The sequence below is a fragment of the Littorina saxatilis genome, linkage group LG16 (assembly GCF_037325665.1).
Source record: "Littorina saxatilis isolate snail1 linkage group LG16, US_GU_Lsax_2.0, whole genome shotgun sequence".
Lineage (NCBI taxonomy): Eukaryota > Metazoa > Mollusca > Gastropoda > Littorinimorpha > Littorinidae > Littorina > Littorina saxatilis.
In genome coordinates this window covers 40,457,204-40,476,641 of record NC_090260.1, presented here as the reverse complement: position 1 = coordinate 40,476,641, position 19,438 = coordinate 40,457,204, and the positions used below count along the sequence as shown (strand labels likewise).

At 40.3% G+C, this 19,438-nt stretch overlaps 1 protein-coding gene and 1 long non-coding RNA gene across 2 annotated transcripts in view; one reads left to right on the top strand and one right to left on the bottom strand.

Moving 5' to 3' along the window:
- Positions 1-19,438, bottom strand: part of LOC138949998 (uncharacterized) — a 114,424-nt gene that overhangs the window by 22,046 nt on the left and 72,940 nt on the right. The window lies entirely within an intron of this gene.
- LOC138951058 (uncharacterized) lies at positions 191-4,047 on the top strand. Its single transcript, XR_011450962.1, has 3 exons — positions 191-534; positions 2,279-2,615; positions 3,910-4,047. It is a non-coding gene; the product is annotated as an uncharacterized lncRNA (long non-coding RNA).

Below are 19,438 nucleotides of genomic sequence, written 5' to 3'. Positions count from 1 at the left end.
TATCGTCAATTTTATAATAGGTAACGGTGTGAATTACTTGCCATGTTCATGTTCATTGTACGTTTTCCATATGTATCATTGTGTATAGCTTGATGCCATGTATGTGTGTGTGTGTACATGACTTTAAATGTGTGCACTCGATTGTGTGTGTGTGTGAACCATGTATATATTTTCTGTTGTCAATTACATATGTTATACTATGCGTTTGAATCATTATGTATTTTAGACGTCATACTTTTTTTTCGTATCTTCACGATGGCTTTTACCCGTTTAAATTTTAATGCTTCCAACTTTCAAAGCGCTGCACGGCTGGGAAGAGATGCGCACTTTTATCACTGTTGTTCATGTAGACGTAATCATGGATTCATGCAAACGTCATTCCTGCTGTATTTTATTTTGTTTGTTTGTATAGTCGCGTGCGGTCGCGCAGTCTTTAGTCAGACCTAAAGCGTGGCAACATTCGGACCGCTTGCTTCTGCCCAGCTTTGAATCGAGGCAGCTGTCAATCTGCTGTCGCATCAACTGGCTCTACAGGTAAATCCCATTTATCAGTCTGTAAAACTTTCTTAAAGTGTTCCTAACCTTGCTGTATTCTGCCACAGGGGTTATACTATAGAGATAGAGAATTTGCAGTCTCCCCCCGCCATTTTGACGCGCATGAGGCATGTTTTAATCATGGATGTGCAAACGCTGTGTGGAGTACGCTCATTTTTTTGATAATACACCAAGTTTGTTTGAGAAACAGAGAATAGTCAAAGTGCAAAACAGGGGTTCCCAGGTCTGAATATGCGTTTGAATCATTATATATTTTGGACGTTTTAGATTTCCATTTCGTAAAAATCTATGACCCATGGCGCATTACATGTGGGGGGGGGGAGGGGGGGGGGGGGGTGAACGAATCTTGATTTTTATATTTAGTCAAGTTTTGACTAAATATTTTAACATCGAGGGGGAATCGAAACGAGGGTCGTGGTGTATGATTGTGTGTCTGTGCGTGTGTGTGTGTGTGTGTGTAGAGCGATTCAGACTAAACTACTGGACCGACCTTAATGAAATTTGACATGAGAGTTCCTGGGTATGAAATCCCCGAACGTTTTTTTCATTTTTTTTATAAATGTCTTTGATGACGTCATATCCGGCTTTTCGTGAAAGTTGAGGCGGCACTGTCACGCCCTCATTTTTCAACCAAATTGGTTGAAATTTTGGTCAAGTAATCTTCGACAAAGCCCGGACTTCGGTATTGCATTTCAGCTTGGTGGCTTAAAAATTAATTAATGACTTTGGTCATTAAAAATCGGAAAATTGTAAAAAAAAATAAAAATTTATAAAACGATCCAAATTTACGTTTATCTTATTCTCCATCATTTGCTGATTCCAAAAACATATAAATATGTTATATTCGGATTAAAAACAAGCTCTGAAAATTAAATATATAAAAATTATTATCAAAATTAAATTGTCGAAATCAATTTAAAAACACTTTCATCTTATTCCTTGTCGGTTCCTGATTCCAAAAAACATATAGATATGATATGTTTGGATTAAAAACACGCTCAGAAAGTTAAAACAAAGAGAGGTACAGAAAAGCGTGCTATCCTTCTTAGCGCAACTACTACCCCGCTCTTCTTGTCAATTTCACTGCCTTTGCCACGGTCTTGCTGAAAAATGGCATTGCGTTCAGTTTCATTCTGTGAGTTCGACAGCTACTTGACTAAATATTGTATTTTCGCCTTACGCGACTTGTTCTACTTCTCTAACCCATGGCATAGGCCATACATGTGGGGGGTTCTATTACCTGAAAACAGCATCCACACACACGCGCACACGTTCCATTGGACGTACATTTATTGTGTGTGTGTTTGTCTGTGTGTGTGTTCATGGATGCGTGCACTCGATTGTGTGTGTGTGTGTGTGTGTTTGAACCATGTATATTTTCTGTTATTTACTTATGTTATACTATGCGTTTGAATCATTATATATTTTAGACGTCTTACTTTTTGTTCATATCTTCACGATGGCTTTTACCTTTAATGCTTAATGCTTCCAACTTTCAAAGCGCTGCAAGGCTGGGAAGAGATGCGCACTTTCATCACTGTGTGTGTGTGATCATTTGGGGGGGGGGGGGGCTGTATTTTTTACACCAATGAGCAAACGTATAAAGAGAAAATTTTGTTCATGTACTCGTAATCATGCAAACGTCATTCCTGCCAAAACAAATCTTTTTCCAGTGTTGCATACTCCTGTGTATAAGGTATAAAAAAAATTTCATTTTCTTCAGATATGGCGTCCCAACGACCAACTCACTGCGACCTCACTTCAAGACGCTGACCACAACTTGGCCTGTGAAGCAGTACCCCGACTTCGACAAAAACAAAAGCAATCTTTCCAGACCATTATCAACCAATTGTCAGATGCAAAAACCAAAGCGAGCAAAGACTTCACACAACTAACCAATCTTCTTAGGCGTGAAAATCAACGCCTCCAGTCGGCGGTCGCGTGCGGTCGCGCAGTCTTTAGTCAGAACCAAAGGCAAAGCGAATGTTGCCGCTCCTCCCCCAGCTTTGAATCGGGGCAACTGTCAAATCTGCTGTTGGATCCTACAACTGGCTCTACAGGTAAATCCCATTTATCAGTCTGTAAAACTTTCTTAAAGTGTTCCTAACCTTGCTGTATTCTACCACAGGGGTTATACTATAGAGAATTTGCAACATTATTCGCCACGTTTCTCAGTCTTCCCCCGCCATTTTGACACGCCACGGCTGAACTGCAGGATTTTCGCTCTTTCAACGCTGCATTCTTTGGTTGTTTTCTAACCCAGGCATAGGCCATATGGGGGGTGGGGGGGTGGGATTCAAGGAATCTTGCCATACATTATGGACGGGGGGGGGGGGGGGGGGGAGTGCGGTACTAAGCCAAAGTTTGGGATTCTGCCGGTGTCACGATTTCATCTTTCGCCTGTGTACATATTTCCCCCTCGATACTCAAGACTGAAATGTTTCCTGGTAAAATTAAGAAGTGAAATTATTTATGGACGAAAAGCATGTCATTTTCTTGCATGTGAAGAAAATTGGTTAAATTTAATAGATTTCACACCCAAAATCGATTTTTTTCGAAAACGTGTACCGAGTGGTTACGTCCTTTGAGTAAGAAGGGAAACATTTGAGGATGAATCAAATTTCAAGTTAAATAAAAAAAAATTGGTTGGACAAATTTGGCCCCATGAATGTAGGGTACACAAGGTCGCTTATCAGTACAATCGAAGGGTGTTTTTTTGTTCAGTGTAGAGTTTATACTAGATCAACGAGGCCGAGAATCAAAATATCAACACCGTTACAAAGCGAAAGATGAAAACGTCACACCCGCGTTACCCATGCAGATGCAAAAAGAAACGCTGCATTCTTTCGTTGTTTACTAACCCAGGCATAGGCAATACATGAGTGGGGGGTTCAAGGAAAGATTTCCATTTCGTAAAAATCATACATGAGGGGGAGGGAGGGCGGTGCTATTACCTGAAAACAGCACACACACGTGCCATTGGACGTACCTTTATTGGGTGTGTGTGTGTGTGTACATGACTTTATATGCATGGATGCGTGCACTCGATTGTGTGTGTGTGTGTGTTTGGACCATGTATATTTTCTGTTGTCATTTAGTTACAATATGCGTTTGAATCTTTATATATTTTAGACGTTATAGATTTCCATTTCGTATCTTTACGATGGCTTTTACCTTTAATGCTTTGGGGGGGGGGGGGGGGGGCTGGATTTTTACACCAATGAGCAAACGTATAAAGAGAAAATTTTGTTCATGTAGACGTAATCATGCAAACGTCATTCCTGCCAAAACAAATCTTTTTTCAGTGTTCCATACTCCTGTGTATAAGGTATAATTTTTTGTAATTTTCTTCAGATATGGCGTCCCAACGACCAACTCACTGCGACCTCACTTCAAGACGCTGACCACAACTTGACCTGTGAAGCAGTACCCCGACTTCGACAAAAACAAAAGCAATCTTTCCAGACCATCATCAACCAATTGTCAGATGCAAAAACCAAAGCGAGCAAAGACTCCACACAACTAACCAATCTTAGGCGTGAAAATCAACGCCTCCAGTCGGCCACCTCATCTTCACTACGTTCATCTACACCCACCGCTGCACCAAACAACCCTGCGGCAATAGCCAGCTAATCTTCATCTGCACTACGTTCACCTACACCCACCGCTGCACCAAACAACCCTGCAGCAACAAGCACTCCTACAAACACATCAAACCACCTATTGTCGACGTCCTAACGCTCAGTCAAATCATGGATGACGACATGATTGACGCAACACAAAATTCAACACAATCCACAGACATGTTTGATGCAACACAAAACGCAACCCAGTCCACTTCAGATGACGCAGTCACATCGGGAGAAGCTCTCCAAGCATTGTCTCAGGAATAAACATTCACATTCAACCCATTTTTTCACAACCTTTTCAGAGTCAGTAGTTGCGGGTAAAATCTGATCCCTGTTTTGAATTTGGTGGAATCATTTTGCGACAAATCGATAAAGTCACGAGACAAAGAACATCAACAAAGACCATATGGGCAACCATGTAAATTGTTGCGGGGGTGTAACGGAGATCGACTTTGTCTTTATAAGAATAGGAATCACATCATCTTAAACTCTACACACGGTGACAACTGCAACGCGTGTGGCACACAGCATGACAAACAAAAAAGAGCCCCTGCCATGAATACTCCATGCTTAGTCCTATTTATCAGTTTTGGTGGCGCTGATTTGGCAAATGAAATGTTTTAATTATTTTGTGCTGGCTTGCAGCCCAAGAGAAATATTAAACAAAAGCAAATGTATTTATTCAGGCCTAACCAGGGGCGGATCTGGGGGGGGGGTGCAATGGGTGCAATTGCACCCCCCCCCCCCCCCAGCGGGACAAAAAAAAAAAAGAAAAAAAAAGAAGAAAAATGTATCACCTGAAAATAGCACTTTACACGCTCAGATTGCACCAGATTGCACAATTTTGCTTCCTTTAAAAAAATTTCGGGGGGGCATGCCCCCGGACCCCCCCCTAGCATGCTCGGCGCTTTGCGCCATCGGTTCGGCGCGAAGCGCCTTCGCTGATAAGATAAAAAAAATTAAAAAAAAACTTTGCACCCCCCCCTTTGAAAACCCAGATCCGCCCCTGCTAACCATCATAATGCCATATATGCATGGTGATCTGTAAACTTCTGTTCTCTGTGCACAATGCATGTGTAAACATTTTGTTGTTCGCAGAACGCAGAACCAATTTCACATTTTAGAGAAATATTAAACAAAAGCAAATGTATTTCTTCAGGCCTAACCATCATAATGCCATATATGCATGGTGATCTGTAAACTTTTGTTCTCTGTGCACAATGCATGTGTAAACATTTTGTTGTTCGCAGAACGCAGAACCAATTTCACATTGGCTGGTTGTCGCGACATATGTCGCGCTACTTTACGTATACTGTCACCTGGTTGTCACGACATATGTCGCGCTATTGGCTCAGTCTGTTTGGTCAGTTCCGATTACCTCCCATTGATGCGAAAACCTATATGACTGTTTTTTGTTATTTTTCTCTCTGTTAATTCACCAGTGGCTATGTAACATGTGTTACAGAATTGCACCGGTGTAAGGGTTAACATTTTATTTTTCACTCGCATGTTTGCTGAAGTGTACAAATTTTGTTCCATTTAGTGCTGTTTTTTTCCCCGTCTTAAGACATATATGGTGATGTGTACAACTATTGTTCTCTGGGCACATTTTTTTGCACATTTATGTCCCTCACTTATGTCAATGTAGCCGCTAATTTGTTTAAGTCCAGTCAATCGTGCAAACGTTTCATTGTGGGTGACTCGAGCTGTAGGGTACTGCGACGAGATTTCTTTCCCAATTATATGATTGGTGTTATATATTCTTTTACACATTTTAACTAGCATTCATCATCTTGGTTGAAGCGTGACAAAATGATTTTGTCACATTGATTGAATTCTCATTGACTGAAATCTCAAAAAAGGGCACAATTTAACGCTGTTTTATTCTTTCCCAATTACATGATTTGTTATTGTTCACAGAACCCACTGTAAATTTACCACTGGGTTACATTTTCATTCCTATTTGCTGATGTGTAAAACTTTTTTTTGTACTGTGCACACTATTTGCTCGAGTCAGTAGTTGCGGGTAAAATCTGATCCCTGTTTTGAATTTTGTGGACATATTGATAACGTCACGAGACAAAGAACATCAACAAAGACCATATGGGCAACCATGTACATTTTTATATGTGTAAAACTTTTTTTTTACTGTGCACACTATTTGCTCATTTAATGCTGTGTTTATGTGTTTGTTTCACTCCCATGTGTCATATTTTCTGAGATTTCGGTTAATATAGCCACTTTTTTTAGTTTTGCCGCATTTAGCCTTTCCTTCGTAACTGTCTGCCTTCACCAAGCTGTAGATTCTTGCATTACTAATGGTGAGCAGCTACGCAAGAAAAGAAAGAAAGTGTATTCAAGCGCCGAGCCTGGTAAAAAGAAAATATCGCTACATTGACCGAAATTTCAGAAAGCGTCACATGTTTGCTGCTGTGTAAATGGTTTGCAGTTCATTGCATATTGAACGCTGCTTTTCTTAGGTTTGATGTTTTATCACATTTTGTTCTGTGTGTGCTAGCGCTTTTTGGGGGTAAATTTGTCGCAATTACTTCTAAATTTAATATGTTACTGTTGTCACTGCACAAGTCATGGCCAATCCACCACTGTGCCCTTTTTTTTATTATCTCTCCCAATAAATGTATGGCATTTTGTTCTTTACGCGCGTGCCATTGCACATTGAACATGTTTTTGTTGTTGCTTATTTATAATTAACTTTGTATTAACGAAGAAGAAAAAATCCCGTGCATTATTATTTGTTATTGTTCACAGAACCCACTGTAAATTTACCACTGGGTTACATTTTCATTCCTATTTGCTGATGTGTAAAACTTTTTTTTGTACTGTGCACACTGTTTGCTCGAGTCAGTAGTTGCGGGTAAAATCTGATCCCTGTTTTGAATTTTGTGGAATCATTTTGCGACATATTGATAACGTCACGAGACAAAGAACATCAACAAAGACCATATGGGCAACCATGTAAATTTTTATATGTGTAAAACTTTTTTTTTTACTGTGCACACTATTTGCTCATTTAATGCTGTGTTTATGTGTTTGTTTCACTCCCATGTGTCAAATATAGCCACTTTTTTTTAGTTTTGCCGCATTTAGCCTTTCCTTCGTAACTGTCTGCCTTCACCAAGCTGTAGATTCTTGCATTACTAATGGTGAGCAGCTACGCAAGAAAAGAAAGAAAGTGTATTCAAGCGCCGAGCCTGGTAAAAAGAAAATATCGCTACATTGACCGAAATTTCAGAAAGCGTCACATGTTTGCTGCTGTGTAAATGGTTTGCAGTTCATTGCACATTGAACGCTGTTTTTCTTAGGTTTGATGTTTTATCACATTTTGTTCTGTGTGTGCTAGCGCTTTTTTGGGGTAAATTTGTCGCAATTACTTCTAAATTTAATATGTTACTGTTGTCACTGCACAAGTCATGGCCAATCCACCTCTGTGCCCTTTTTTTTTTATCTCTCCCAATAAATGTATGGCATTTTGTTCTTTACGCGCGTGCCATTGCAAATTGAACACGTTTTTGTTGTTGCTTATTCATAATTAACTCTGTAATTAATGAAGAAGAAAAAATCCCGTGCGGAGCACGGGTATTACTAGTAACTTTTAATCACTCAGCAACTCCTCTCTGCATGCCTCTAATTTTAAGTGAACCAGAAATGGTGAACAATGGGCGACACTCAAGGAATCGGTTCCTGGCAGCTTTTCTGTCGGGCGCGCAGCCTGAGACAGACAGAGATAGTTGCTCAATATAAAAGATAAGCTTGACTTGCACCAGACTTATGAACATTTAAACTCACCTTAATGATCTGTTTGCCCAATATATTGTATGCCATTATTGCCACACATTGCAAGAATGTTTGATGTCTGGGTGCTTTTCCCCCTGAACATTTTAGAAAATTGTTATAGTAATCATAGCAACATATTGACCACCAAGTGTAAACCAAAGGCTGGCCAATTACATGCAGTTCTACAGCAACATCAGTTCTGAACATGGAGCTTTTAACATGCACAGAAGCACTTTAAAATGGCAGTCAAAAAAGAAAGGATGAATGAAATTCTGCCACATTTAGTGCACGTGTTTGCTTCAATGAACACTGAGGAAAAATGTATTCTTCATTAAAAAGTTACCCTTTCACAAAGCTTTACGATAAGCTTCAATCACACATAGTTATTCCTACAAAATCACAACATTCAAACCAGACACAGATAGGCACAGAAAAACTCATACCACTGACAATATAAAATCATTACATGTCAGTTATAAATAACACTTACAGTTGCACTACCTCCAAAGACTGCAAAAAAAAAACCTGCCCATAAAGCGTTAAAATATCAGTTTCTGAGTTGGTGGTATATCGGGAGTACATATATATAATTATACACAGCATGACTGACAAACTTGAACATTCCACTCAAAAGGGTTATTTTTGGGGGAAATGAGAGAGAAAGTAATGAGGGGTAGAAATTAAAAATTGGGGGACCCATTTAAATACCCCTCTCTCTCTCTCTCTCTCTCTCTCTCTCTCTCTCTCTCTCTCTCTCTCTCTCTCTCTCTCTCTCTCTCTCTCTCTCTCCCTTTGCGCTTGGGTTGAAAGTGAATCAGCGCCAGCCCCTAAACAAGCACGTGTCTCAAAAGTTGTGTGGAACGATGCAAAAAAGAATGATTTTATTGAAAGTGTTAAATCAGACGATTTTAAAGCTAAGTTAAAGGAAGCGTGCGACATCATCAGCGCAGACATGGACGAGGGGCTGGAGATTTTTAACAAAGCAATGTTACAGTCGGCAAAGTGCATGACCAAAAAAGTCGGAGGTGACGCTGAAGGTAGAAGTGCGTCCTCATGGTTTGATATTGAATGTTTGGAAAAGAAGCGATCTGCGAGACGGTTGCTGAGAAGTTACCAAAGAATTAAAACAGAAGATAAAGAAGAAAAAGAGATAGCAAAGCAAAAGTACGCTGAAGTCAGGAAGGAGTATAAAGATCTTCTTCGAACAAAGCGAACAGAGTACAGGTTAAAACAAGTTCATAACTTATTGCTCTCTGCTGATAAACCAACGGAATTTTGGAAGGAAATACGGAAATGTAATAGAAAAGAGGTGCACTCCAACTCCGTACCAAAAGAGGCATGGTACGAACATTTTAAGGATGTTTTAAACACCGATACAGTTGAAGGTGAACCCGAAGACGATCAGTTGCCTGATACAGGTATCAGTGACGAAATTCTTGACAGTGAAATAACTGAAATTGAAATTAGTAAAGCAATCAGAAATTTGAAAAATGGTAAAGCGGCAGGGTTTGATGGTGTGTTGAATGAAATGTTGAAAGTGTCTGAAAGTCTTATTTTACCCTTTTTAGTTAAATTGTTCAACAACATTCTCGAGAAGGGGGTGTACCCAAGAGAGTGGTCCAAGGCCATTATTGTGCCGTTACATAAAAAAGGAGACTGTGATAACCCTGATAATTACAGAGGAATTTCCCTCACCAGTACGATGAGCAAAATTTTTATGTCTGTTCTGAACGACCGCCTGTCTGTTTGGTCAGAAAATAATAACATTTTAGATGAAAGCCAGGCTGGTTTCCGGAGGAATTACTCAACTATTGATCATGTGTTTACCCTTTACGCTTGCGTCCAGAAACAATTTTCACAAAAGGCCAAACTGTATGTAGCCTACATAGATTTTTGTAAGGCCTACGATAGCATTAAGCGCCCCGTGCTCTGGTCAGTGCTTTTTCGATTAGGCATACAAGGCAATATATTTAAGGTGTTAAAGAGCATGTATGAAAATGTGAAAGCATGCGTGCGGTGCGGAAACGAATACACTGATTTCTTTGAATGTATGCAAGGCCTTAAACAAGGTTGTGTAGCTTCACCGACAATTTTCTCGTTTCTGATCAACGAACTGGCGCAGGATGTCATACAACGAGGCAGACATGGGATACGTTTATCTCCGTCTGAGTTAGAACTGTTTGTAATGCTTTTTGCTGACGACATTGCGCTGTTATCCAGCACTGTAGTAGGCCTACAAAACCAGCTTAATGTCCTGCGCTGCTCTGCAGATAAACTGTGTCTGAACGTGAACTTGACAAAGACTAAGGTCATGGTTTTTAGAAAGGGCGGGCACATTGCACAGAAAGAGAAGTGGTTCTACGGAATGGATCGTCTTGAGATTGTGAACTCGTTTAAATATCTCGGTGTAACCCTTTCCACCCAACTGAGCTGGAACATTGCAGTAGAAACAAAGACAACCATGGCGAAAAAGGGAGTGATCGAAATCGTTAGATTACTGAACAGACTTGGCTGCCATTCGGCAAAGGTGTTTTTCAAACTGTTTGACGCACGGATCGCCCCTATGCTCTTGTATGGTTCAGAGCTATGGGGATATGGAAAGTATGACTCTGTGGAAAGGGTCCACCTGTTTGCGTGTAAAAAGTTTCTGAAAGTGACAATTCGAACTCCAAACAACATTGTGTATGGTGAATTGGGAAGACATCCGCTGTATATTAGCTCTGCAGTCAGATGTGTGAAATACTGGTTTACACTGCTGAAGCAACCTGATTCAAGATATTCCAAGATTGCATATAAAGCTTTATGTAATTTGGCATCGAAGGGCCACACAAATTGGGTCTCACATGTGCAGAGTCTTTTATGTTGTAATGGTTTTGCTGCTGTGTGGATGTACGGAATGGTTGGGAATGAGAAGTGTTTCTTACAAGAGTTTAAAAGACGTTTACAAGATTGTTTTTGTCAAGAATGGTTCTCCTTTTTAGAATGCAGTGAACGTTTCGACATTTATAATTGTTACAAAACATGCTTGGAAAAAGAGAAATACATTGAATTAATCAAAGATATTAAGTACAGAGTTGCTCTTACTCGTTTCCGCGCAGGAGTATCCGAAATCAACGCTCACAAGTTTCGGTACGCACCAAACCAAACGACAAGAAACTGTCCTCTCTGTACAGCTGATAAAGAAGATGAACACCATGTTGTATTTTTATGTCCTTTTTATCAAGACCTTCGAGCAAAGTATTTGAAAATCTCGAACTCTAAGACGCTGCAACAACAACTTGTGTATTTCTGTGGCAGTAATGAGGATAATGTGATGAACAGCTTCAGCAGATTTGTGTTCTTCATGTTACAGAAGAGACGAACCCTTATAAATCAGGTTCAGTGACATGTCATCAGGGTCTTAATGTATTTGTTGAATTTTATGCGTGACTATAATTTATAACTGTGCAGATACTATTGCTGTTATTTTAACCACTATTGTAAGGGGCTGTGGCCTTAGACAATTAAAGATTTGTTCTTGTTCTTGTTCTCTGTCTGCCAATATCTACGGAAAGAGCTGTATTATGTCTCTGTGAGTGTCTCTCTCTCTGTGTCTCTTCTATCTGCCTCTCTCTGTCCCACTCTCTGTCTGCCTATATCTACGGAAAGAGCTGTAGTCTCTGTGTGTGTGTGTCTTTCTGTGTCTTCTATCTGCCTCTCTCTGTCCCACTCTCTGTCTGCCTATAGCTACGGAAAGAGCTGTATTATGTCTCTGTGAGTGTCTCTCTCTCTCTCTGTCTCTTCTGTCTGCCTCTCTCTGTACCACTCTCTGTCTGCCACTATATATATAGTTTATATCCCATGACCTCCCTTCTTTGTCTCTGTTACTTCAGTATGGGTATATATGTTGTATTTTTATAGCTCAATAAATACATCATGGACTCAAAAAAATATATGATAGTGCAGATTCCGATTTGGGCGAAGAACTACTTTGCTCCCGACCTTTGACCTCGCGCCGAACAATGTGACACATTTGTATGAAGTTCCAAAATCGTATTGCACGGCTCAGAAAACCATATCAGTTGCACGCAAAAATGAATCTCAGAACTGATCTGATGTATGAGATGCAATAAGCAAACGTTTCTTTCATTATGAAAGCAATGCAGGTGGGAAAAAACGAACATTCAACTTACAAGATAACCAGATGCTAGCGAACCAAAACAAAAACACGAGTACCCTCCCCTTGCTTCGTTAGCAGACGACTTTTGAGAATCTGTCAGACCGTCCTTACCTGGCACGGTTGGGCTTCGCTATCATCAGCTGTTTCACGTGTTTTGCGAGCAAGTCTACTCTTTTGCCTGGCTCTGCAGTAAGTCCACATTGGCGATGAAGGTATCTAAGAACTTAACATGTGTGTATTTTTCCGTAATCCAGTCATATTCTTTCAAAATGCAATCAAGCGGCGGTGACAGACTTGGGTCCTGTTTTCCTCGCACCCATACCAGTTTAGGTTCATGCAAACACACTCGCAAAACATGTAGATACATTTCAAATAGGGAGCAAATGGTTAAATCTACATATGTGTTCCCTAAAATTTGCTTCTCTGTCAATAAGACTAATTGTATAATAATGCGTTCGAAAAAAACAACGTGGAATCGATTCTGAATCGAGTCGAGTAAGCCAAATGGGGGCCAAACCGGTTTCCCCGTTCCGCCGACCTGAAACGCAAAAGAATTGTGCGCTTCAACTAAATGGATTTCTATACGACTTCATTACTTTCTTGCAACTTATGAACCTTTACTTAAAGCTTTTAAACGGTCTGAAAGTAGTGTTACCGCGTACTTATAGATGCACTCATTCGTTTTATTTTTTCAGCGACGGTCACTTAGTTTAAGGTTGCAAAAAGGCCAAGTCTCGCTGAAAACACTGTTTCACACTCCACAGATCGCAACAGTGCCGCTAGTAGTCTACACTTTGTGTTTGATGGTAGAATGGGATATACAGATTACAACACTCGTGGTTTTTTATATGGCTTGTATTTCAGTCAAGACCCAGCGGGAATATCAATCGAGAGCCACTCGCCAAAGGCTCGTGTCTCCCGATGATATTCATCCGCTGGGTCTTGACTGAAATACAAGCCATATAAAAAACCACTCGTGTTGTAACCTATACGTATACTTTGCAAAACATGGTGCCATTACATCATGTTTTGCAAAGTACACCAGGTTGCGTGTATGTCACATTAATTTGTTTCTCGGACGTTACAAACGTTTGTATTTTTTTAACGGAAAACCGTTACAACGTCCATTCTCGGGATCTGTTTGCTCTAAGTACTGGAACATATACAGATGAGGGTCTTTGTCATCGTTCTGTGAATTTGGAGAGGCTGCTATTTGTAGTGTTAGATTTATTGCATATCAACTGCGGCTACCCAGCAAAAACACCATAAAAACCCTGGATATTTTGCTGTTTTTCAGGATTGTGGTTGCTCTACTTTACACGCTGGATCAGCCTGACTGCGCGGTGGCTTTGAACGAAATTTGTATGAACTGTTTGGTAAGACATCAAATAAACTTTCGGATGTAAAACATGTAAAATATCCTTCAGTTTAAGTCACTGTTTAGACGGTTGAAAGTGAATCATGCCGTCAAAAAACGCCATTTTTGAGGGTAGGCGTGGTCACGGACCTGTGACGTCATACCCAAATATTGCTCAGATTCCAGAAACACATTTTTGAGCAGAAGAAAGACTGATCTTCAAATACACGTATATTTCTGACCAAAAAACTGCTGTTTAACATCTGGGCTATACCACTGAAAAAAATATCCTTAACTTTTTGTGCTCAGTGTATGTACCCCCCCCCCCCCCCCCATTCATCAACTCCCCTTACTTTCTCTCTCATTTCCCCCCAAAAGAACCCTTTTGAGTGGAATGTTCAAGTTTGTCAGTCATGCTGTGTATATCTATATATGACTAAGTGCCAAAAGGTGCTCACAGAACAGAAGACGACTTTGTTTTACAATAAAAATGTTTCTAAAAACGTGTGTCTGCTGAAAATTGGTGTGTGTGTGGATGAATGTGCGAAGAGATAGTGGACATAATTTCGTGTGTCCGAATTGAACGGTTTTGAAGTTATCTTTGTTTAAAGTCAAAAATAACGCCAAAACCGGCCATCTTAATACGGACATCGTGATACCTCGTGTTTTGAATATGCCACAGAAAAATAACAAGAAGCACAAATGAATTGCATTTAGTTTGATTGAATGCCTGAAACATCGCTTTACAGACGAGACCAAACGTCAAATCTAAATCTCGAGAGAATTTTTTTTTTTCGATAACCGAATTTTAAGGTGTCGCACGCAAGATGTGTCGTCATCACGGCATACATTTTTCAATCGCAGATATTACCTAAATTTCTTTTTCAAAAACTCTGGAATTGATGTCGACACGTCAAGCGATAACGGTGTATCAAACTGCTGTCTTTCAAGTAATCCAGCAAAGACTGCAGAACTTTTGAACAGCATTTTTGAAAACGATTTGAAAATTTCGTCATATCTTGCGTGCGACAAAATGTTCGGTAATTAACGGTTATTTTCTTTTAAAAACAAAATGTACATGTACAAAGATCTACTTCATCTACGGAACCACGTGACACATTCTGTGTTCAAAATTTGTGAAGAAATCACGAACCACGAATGCGCTATCAAGTGTTGAAATTATGTCGTCAACATCTTTTCAGATCTTGCGTGCGACACCATCTTGCGTTCAACATAAAATGTCACTACCTTATCGAGTTTAATGGGTAAAACTAACTATTTGTTGTCTTAGTTTAATCTTCTTAATTAAAAGCGTAATAAAACCGAACTTCCAAGATGAATTTTAATTGAGATTAGCGAAAGAGCGGGCACGCAAGTCGACCTTAAAGTAAAAGAATGATAACACGAGCGTTTGTCGTGTTGTCTTGCGTGCAACACATTGTCCAAAAAGGAAAATGTATATTTTTCTCAGACGTTTTTTAAGTTGAAACCTTGAAACTTCACACACATTTGGGGTTTAATCGCCCCCATGCATGGTAAAAGTCTTGTTGACCCTTGTCAGATTTCAAGGTCACGGCTGGGTCACATGTGGTTCAGAAAACGGATGAAACATATTTTTTCAGAGATTTTTGAAGCTAGAACCTTCAAACTTCAAACAACGCTTTTGCTTAATGATTGTTCAACATGGAGAATTCAAGGTTGATCCTTGAGAAATGTGAAGGTCATAGCAGGGTCTCGTGTGGGTAAAATAAAAAGGAAATTGTATTGAACTTCAATTTATATAAAACCAAAGTCTGGTTGATATATTTTAAGATTTAAGGTCAAATCTGTTATTTAAGGTCAAATCAAATAGAAATTTGTTGATGCTTAAATCTTTGAAACTTCCAACAGGTTTGAGGTTTGACAACTTCTGGACTTTGAAATCTGGTATGGTTGATCCTGGTAATATTAATTGGTCAAAACATCAAGATCAACAATTATAAAATAAGCACTTTCACCAATGTCAAGTGAGCAATAGCAGCAAACGTGAGTCTTATAAAGATTATCACTTTTTGTGTGACCTCAACTTGACCCCTCTGAATGCTCTCAATCATGGAAATTGACCACACTTTGATTATAACCAAACAACATCAAAACTTTGGAATGTGTGAAGTTTCAAAGGTGTTGCTTAAAAGGCGTTCGTGAAAATGACAATTGTATGTGTCTGACTTCAATGCGACCCCGCTGCGACCTTGACGTTTGATTTTATCAACCAGACTTTCATCATGTGTGAATGACTTCAAACACTATAAAACTAGTTGAAGAAATTGACAATTTTTCAAAGTTTAAGCCAGATGGCACTGCTGTGACCTTGAAATTTGACAAACATTAACCAGGCGGTCACCTTTTTTAGAAAATATCCTTAAAGGATCTTTAACCTTACTGTGACCTTGGAATTTGATGAGGTTTAATTTAACTTGCGTAGTGTGCCAAGTTTCAAGGCCCTAGCTTCAAAAACATATGAGAAAACCTCATTGAAAAATGTATTTGTTTGACCTCAACGCGACCCTGCTGTGACCTTGACTTTTTCAACCAGACTTTAATCGTGTGTGAACATTATACACTAGAACTGTGTGTATTTTCAAGGCTCGTGCTATAAACGCGCTGAATAAATTGAAAATATTCCACATTTGGACCAGATGTGACCCCGCTGTGACCTTGAACTTTGACAAAGATTAACCAGCAGGTCACTTTTAATGAGGTTTTATAAAAATGCTGAAAGTATGTGAAGTATGTAAAGTCTAACTGATCTAGTATTAAAACATGTAAGACGTGACAACGACAATTTTCCAGTTTGCAAAGGAAATTTAACCTCGCTGTGACCTTGAAATTCAATGTTGTTTAATGTGATGTGCACCATACCTGGAGGTCATTATACTTTGGTTGTGTGCCAAGTTTCAAAGTCCTAGCTTTAAAAACGTGCGAGATAACCTCAATGCTATGACTCAGTGCCGTTTTGAATGATATAACGAACAAAATTATCGTTATTTGTAAAATCATTTGGGTAAATTTATCTTTTCTTTTCGTAATTGGGTTCCAGCATCTGTTGTCTTAACAAAAATCACAATATCAGTCGTGTTTGTCAACTTTTATTTTTTAGCCCCTTTGTCCGCTTTTCGTGCGCACCTTTTGGCACTTAGTCATATACGGCTTGTGTCTGTCTGTCTGTCTGTCTGTCTGTTCGCCATGCACGGCCAAAGTTCTCGATGGATCTGCTTCAAATTTGGTGGGCATATTCAGGTAGACCCCGGACACAATCTGGTCGATGAAAATTTTCAACACGTGCTCTCAGCGCGCAGCGCTGAACCGATTTTGGTTTTTCTGTACATCCATTCCCAGTAACTCTTCCTTATCTTCTCCAGTGTTTTGCGCGTTTATCTCCCTTCCTTCGTACGGTGCGCCGGCAAAGCCCTACTTCTTCCCGGCGAAGCCGTACCCGGCGAAGCGGGTATTCATCTAGTATATATATATATGTGAAAGGTTCGGGAAACAAGATATTTTGCTTTCTTGATGATGAGTTTACGGACTCACTGGACTCTTACTCACGGACACAACCAGATGACATTGTGACAACAGCAGATTACTGGCATGGCAAACTTTATTCCTGTGTTTAGCATCTTCTCCCCTCCTCTCCGCCGACCCAGCCGAAGCCGGGTGGCCACAGCCACGTTACAACGCAAAGTCACTACATATATGTTGTTGTTAGTGCATGGAGCATACTACAAAACACGTCCTCTCTCTTCTGTGTCTCTCAACGTTCTCCCTTTGACTCTGACACGTACACACATAATTCACCTTTAGCTAGAGTAACAAACATCCAATCAAAATCGGCCATTTTATTGGTTAAAGACTAGAAGAGGGGGGGGGGGGGGGGGTAAAACCTTCCAGCCGCAGCTGGCAGCTCTCCTGATTCGACCGTATCAAATTCAAAGGAATTGACACCCTCTTTCTTTATGAGGCTTTGATCTGAGCGCATCAAACATTACCTCACGAACGTGTTATCGGCGGCTACCCCGGGTCGGTCATAATAGTTGCGCAACTGACCACCTGCAGGCAAGTGACCGTCTCTCCCTGGGAGAGCGTATGACGGCTTACTATTGTCAAAACCTAGGGTTACCATTTTCACGTGAAAATGAGTAATTAACAGTGTTACTAATTTTCATTTTTGCCTCGTTTTCGGTCACAGTAGTCGGACTTTAAGAGTCCGCACTGATAGGCTTCAACGTCCGGCAAACATCACTCTCACACTATTTCTGAAATATCTTTTAATTAATAGAAGGCCTTATCGAGCAAGTTATCCGATGGGAAGATGCATGTCACAGTTTTCTGCAATAGCGCTTTCCTGAACATTGTTTTGGGTATCTTAAAAAAGAATAATCGACCCCGAAAACTTTCGAATCGAAGCTGTTCGTAGCAGACGGACTTTTGATCGGCTGTGGTCTCACACTTTCACAGATATCTTTCAATATAATTCCTTATTCGACAAGTTGTCGGGCAGACAGCCGTACCTCATATTTATTTCCACTACCACACTGATAAATTTGCTTTGTAGTGTATTAGTGAAGGACAATCGAGCCGAAAATGTTCGAACCGAGAGAGAAAAAAATGGCGGCCGGCCGGACATGTGCTAATTAAAGGTCCGACAATTAGCAGACGGATCTCTTCGGTCGAGACTCACACACTTTCACAAATATCTGTCGATAGAATTCGTTATTCAACAAGTTTTTGGACAGACAGTTGTATGTCACGGTTATCTACAGATGCGCTCAGCTCTTATTGTTAATTTGCATCGGATTAAAGAACTATGGATCAGAAAAGTTTCGAATCGAAGGATGTTTCGCTCTGGCCGGTGTACCAGTCGCGCATGCGCATTGAGCCCCCACAGTCACGAGGCACATGAAAATTAGTAATTAACGCGTTAAAAATTACCAATTTTTAGTTTTGGTGCTAGTAAGCCGTCAGGAAGCGAGCCAAAACTGAAAATTAGACATTAACTCTTTAAAGTTAGTTATTAACACGTGAAAATTAGTAATTGGCACACTTTGTAATTTTCTCGTGAAAATTAGTAACTTTCACGGGTTAATTACTAAATTTTAGTTTTGGCGCTAGTAAGCCGTCATGATAGCGGCTTGAGTTCAAATGATCAAAGACTAGTCAGAACATGGACAAAGACGGCTAAGCGCGCTTAGGATCTACAGGTGACTGGTCATGTGCATCTCAACATTTAACTTAGAACAGATAATGGCATTACACAAAACATAAAGCGATCGGCAACATGAACTACAAACACTCGACTGGACAGTACAAAACTTTACTCTATAATTGAAGACTGGTCGCCCTGTCACACATGTACTCCCGATATATACCCCCAACTCAGTTCTTTCGGTACATAGCGCAAAGAGAGAGTTGTGGGTAATTCGGGAGTACATACTATAAGACAGTTCTTCAGGGGAGAGTAGCACTGCATTCATGTGCATTGAACTTGAAGTGGTTCTCTCCCCTGAATATCAAACCAGAATCAGTTTCGATCCGTTTGAGAATATTTTCCGGTGGGGGTATTATAGGGATATTGCCCACACACACACACCGTGGCAGCACACACAGACAAACACACAGACAGACACACACACACAAACACACACTGTGTCCGTGTTCAAACAAAAACAGGAAAACTGAACACGATCGGCCCTGCTCTGCTGCAGCACAATACACGTTCGTGCGCTCGCTTGATGGATCCTTCATTCGCCCTACACACCAGCAGACACTGACACAGACATAACGGCAGCAAAACTTGTCTAGGTCTGTCCAACACTTACGTTATACTTACACATTTATCAGGATAGAGCTGCGTCGCGGATGGCGCACACAACGGTTACACTCAGTTGAATCCAACTTCCCGACTGC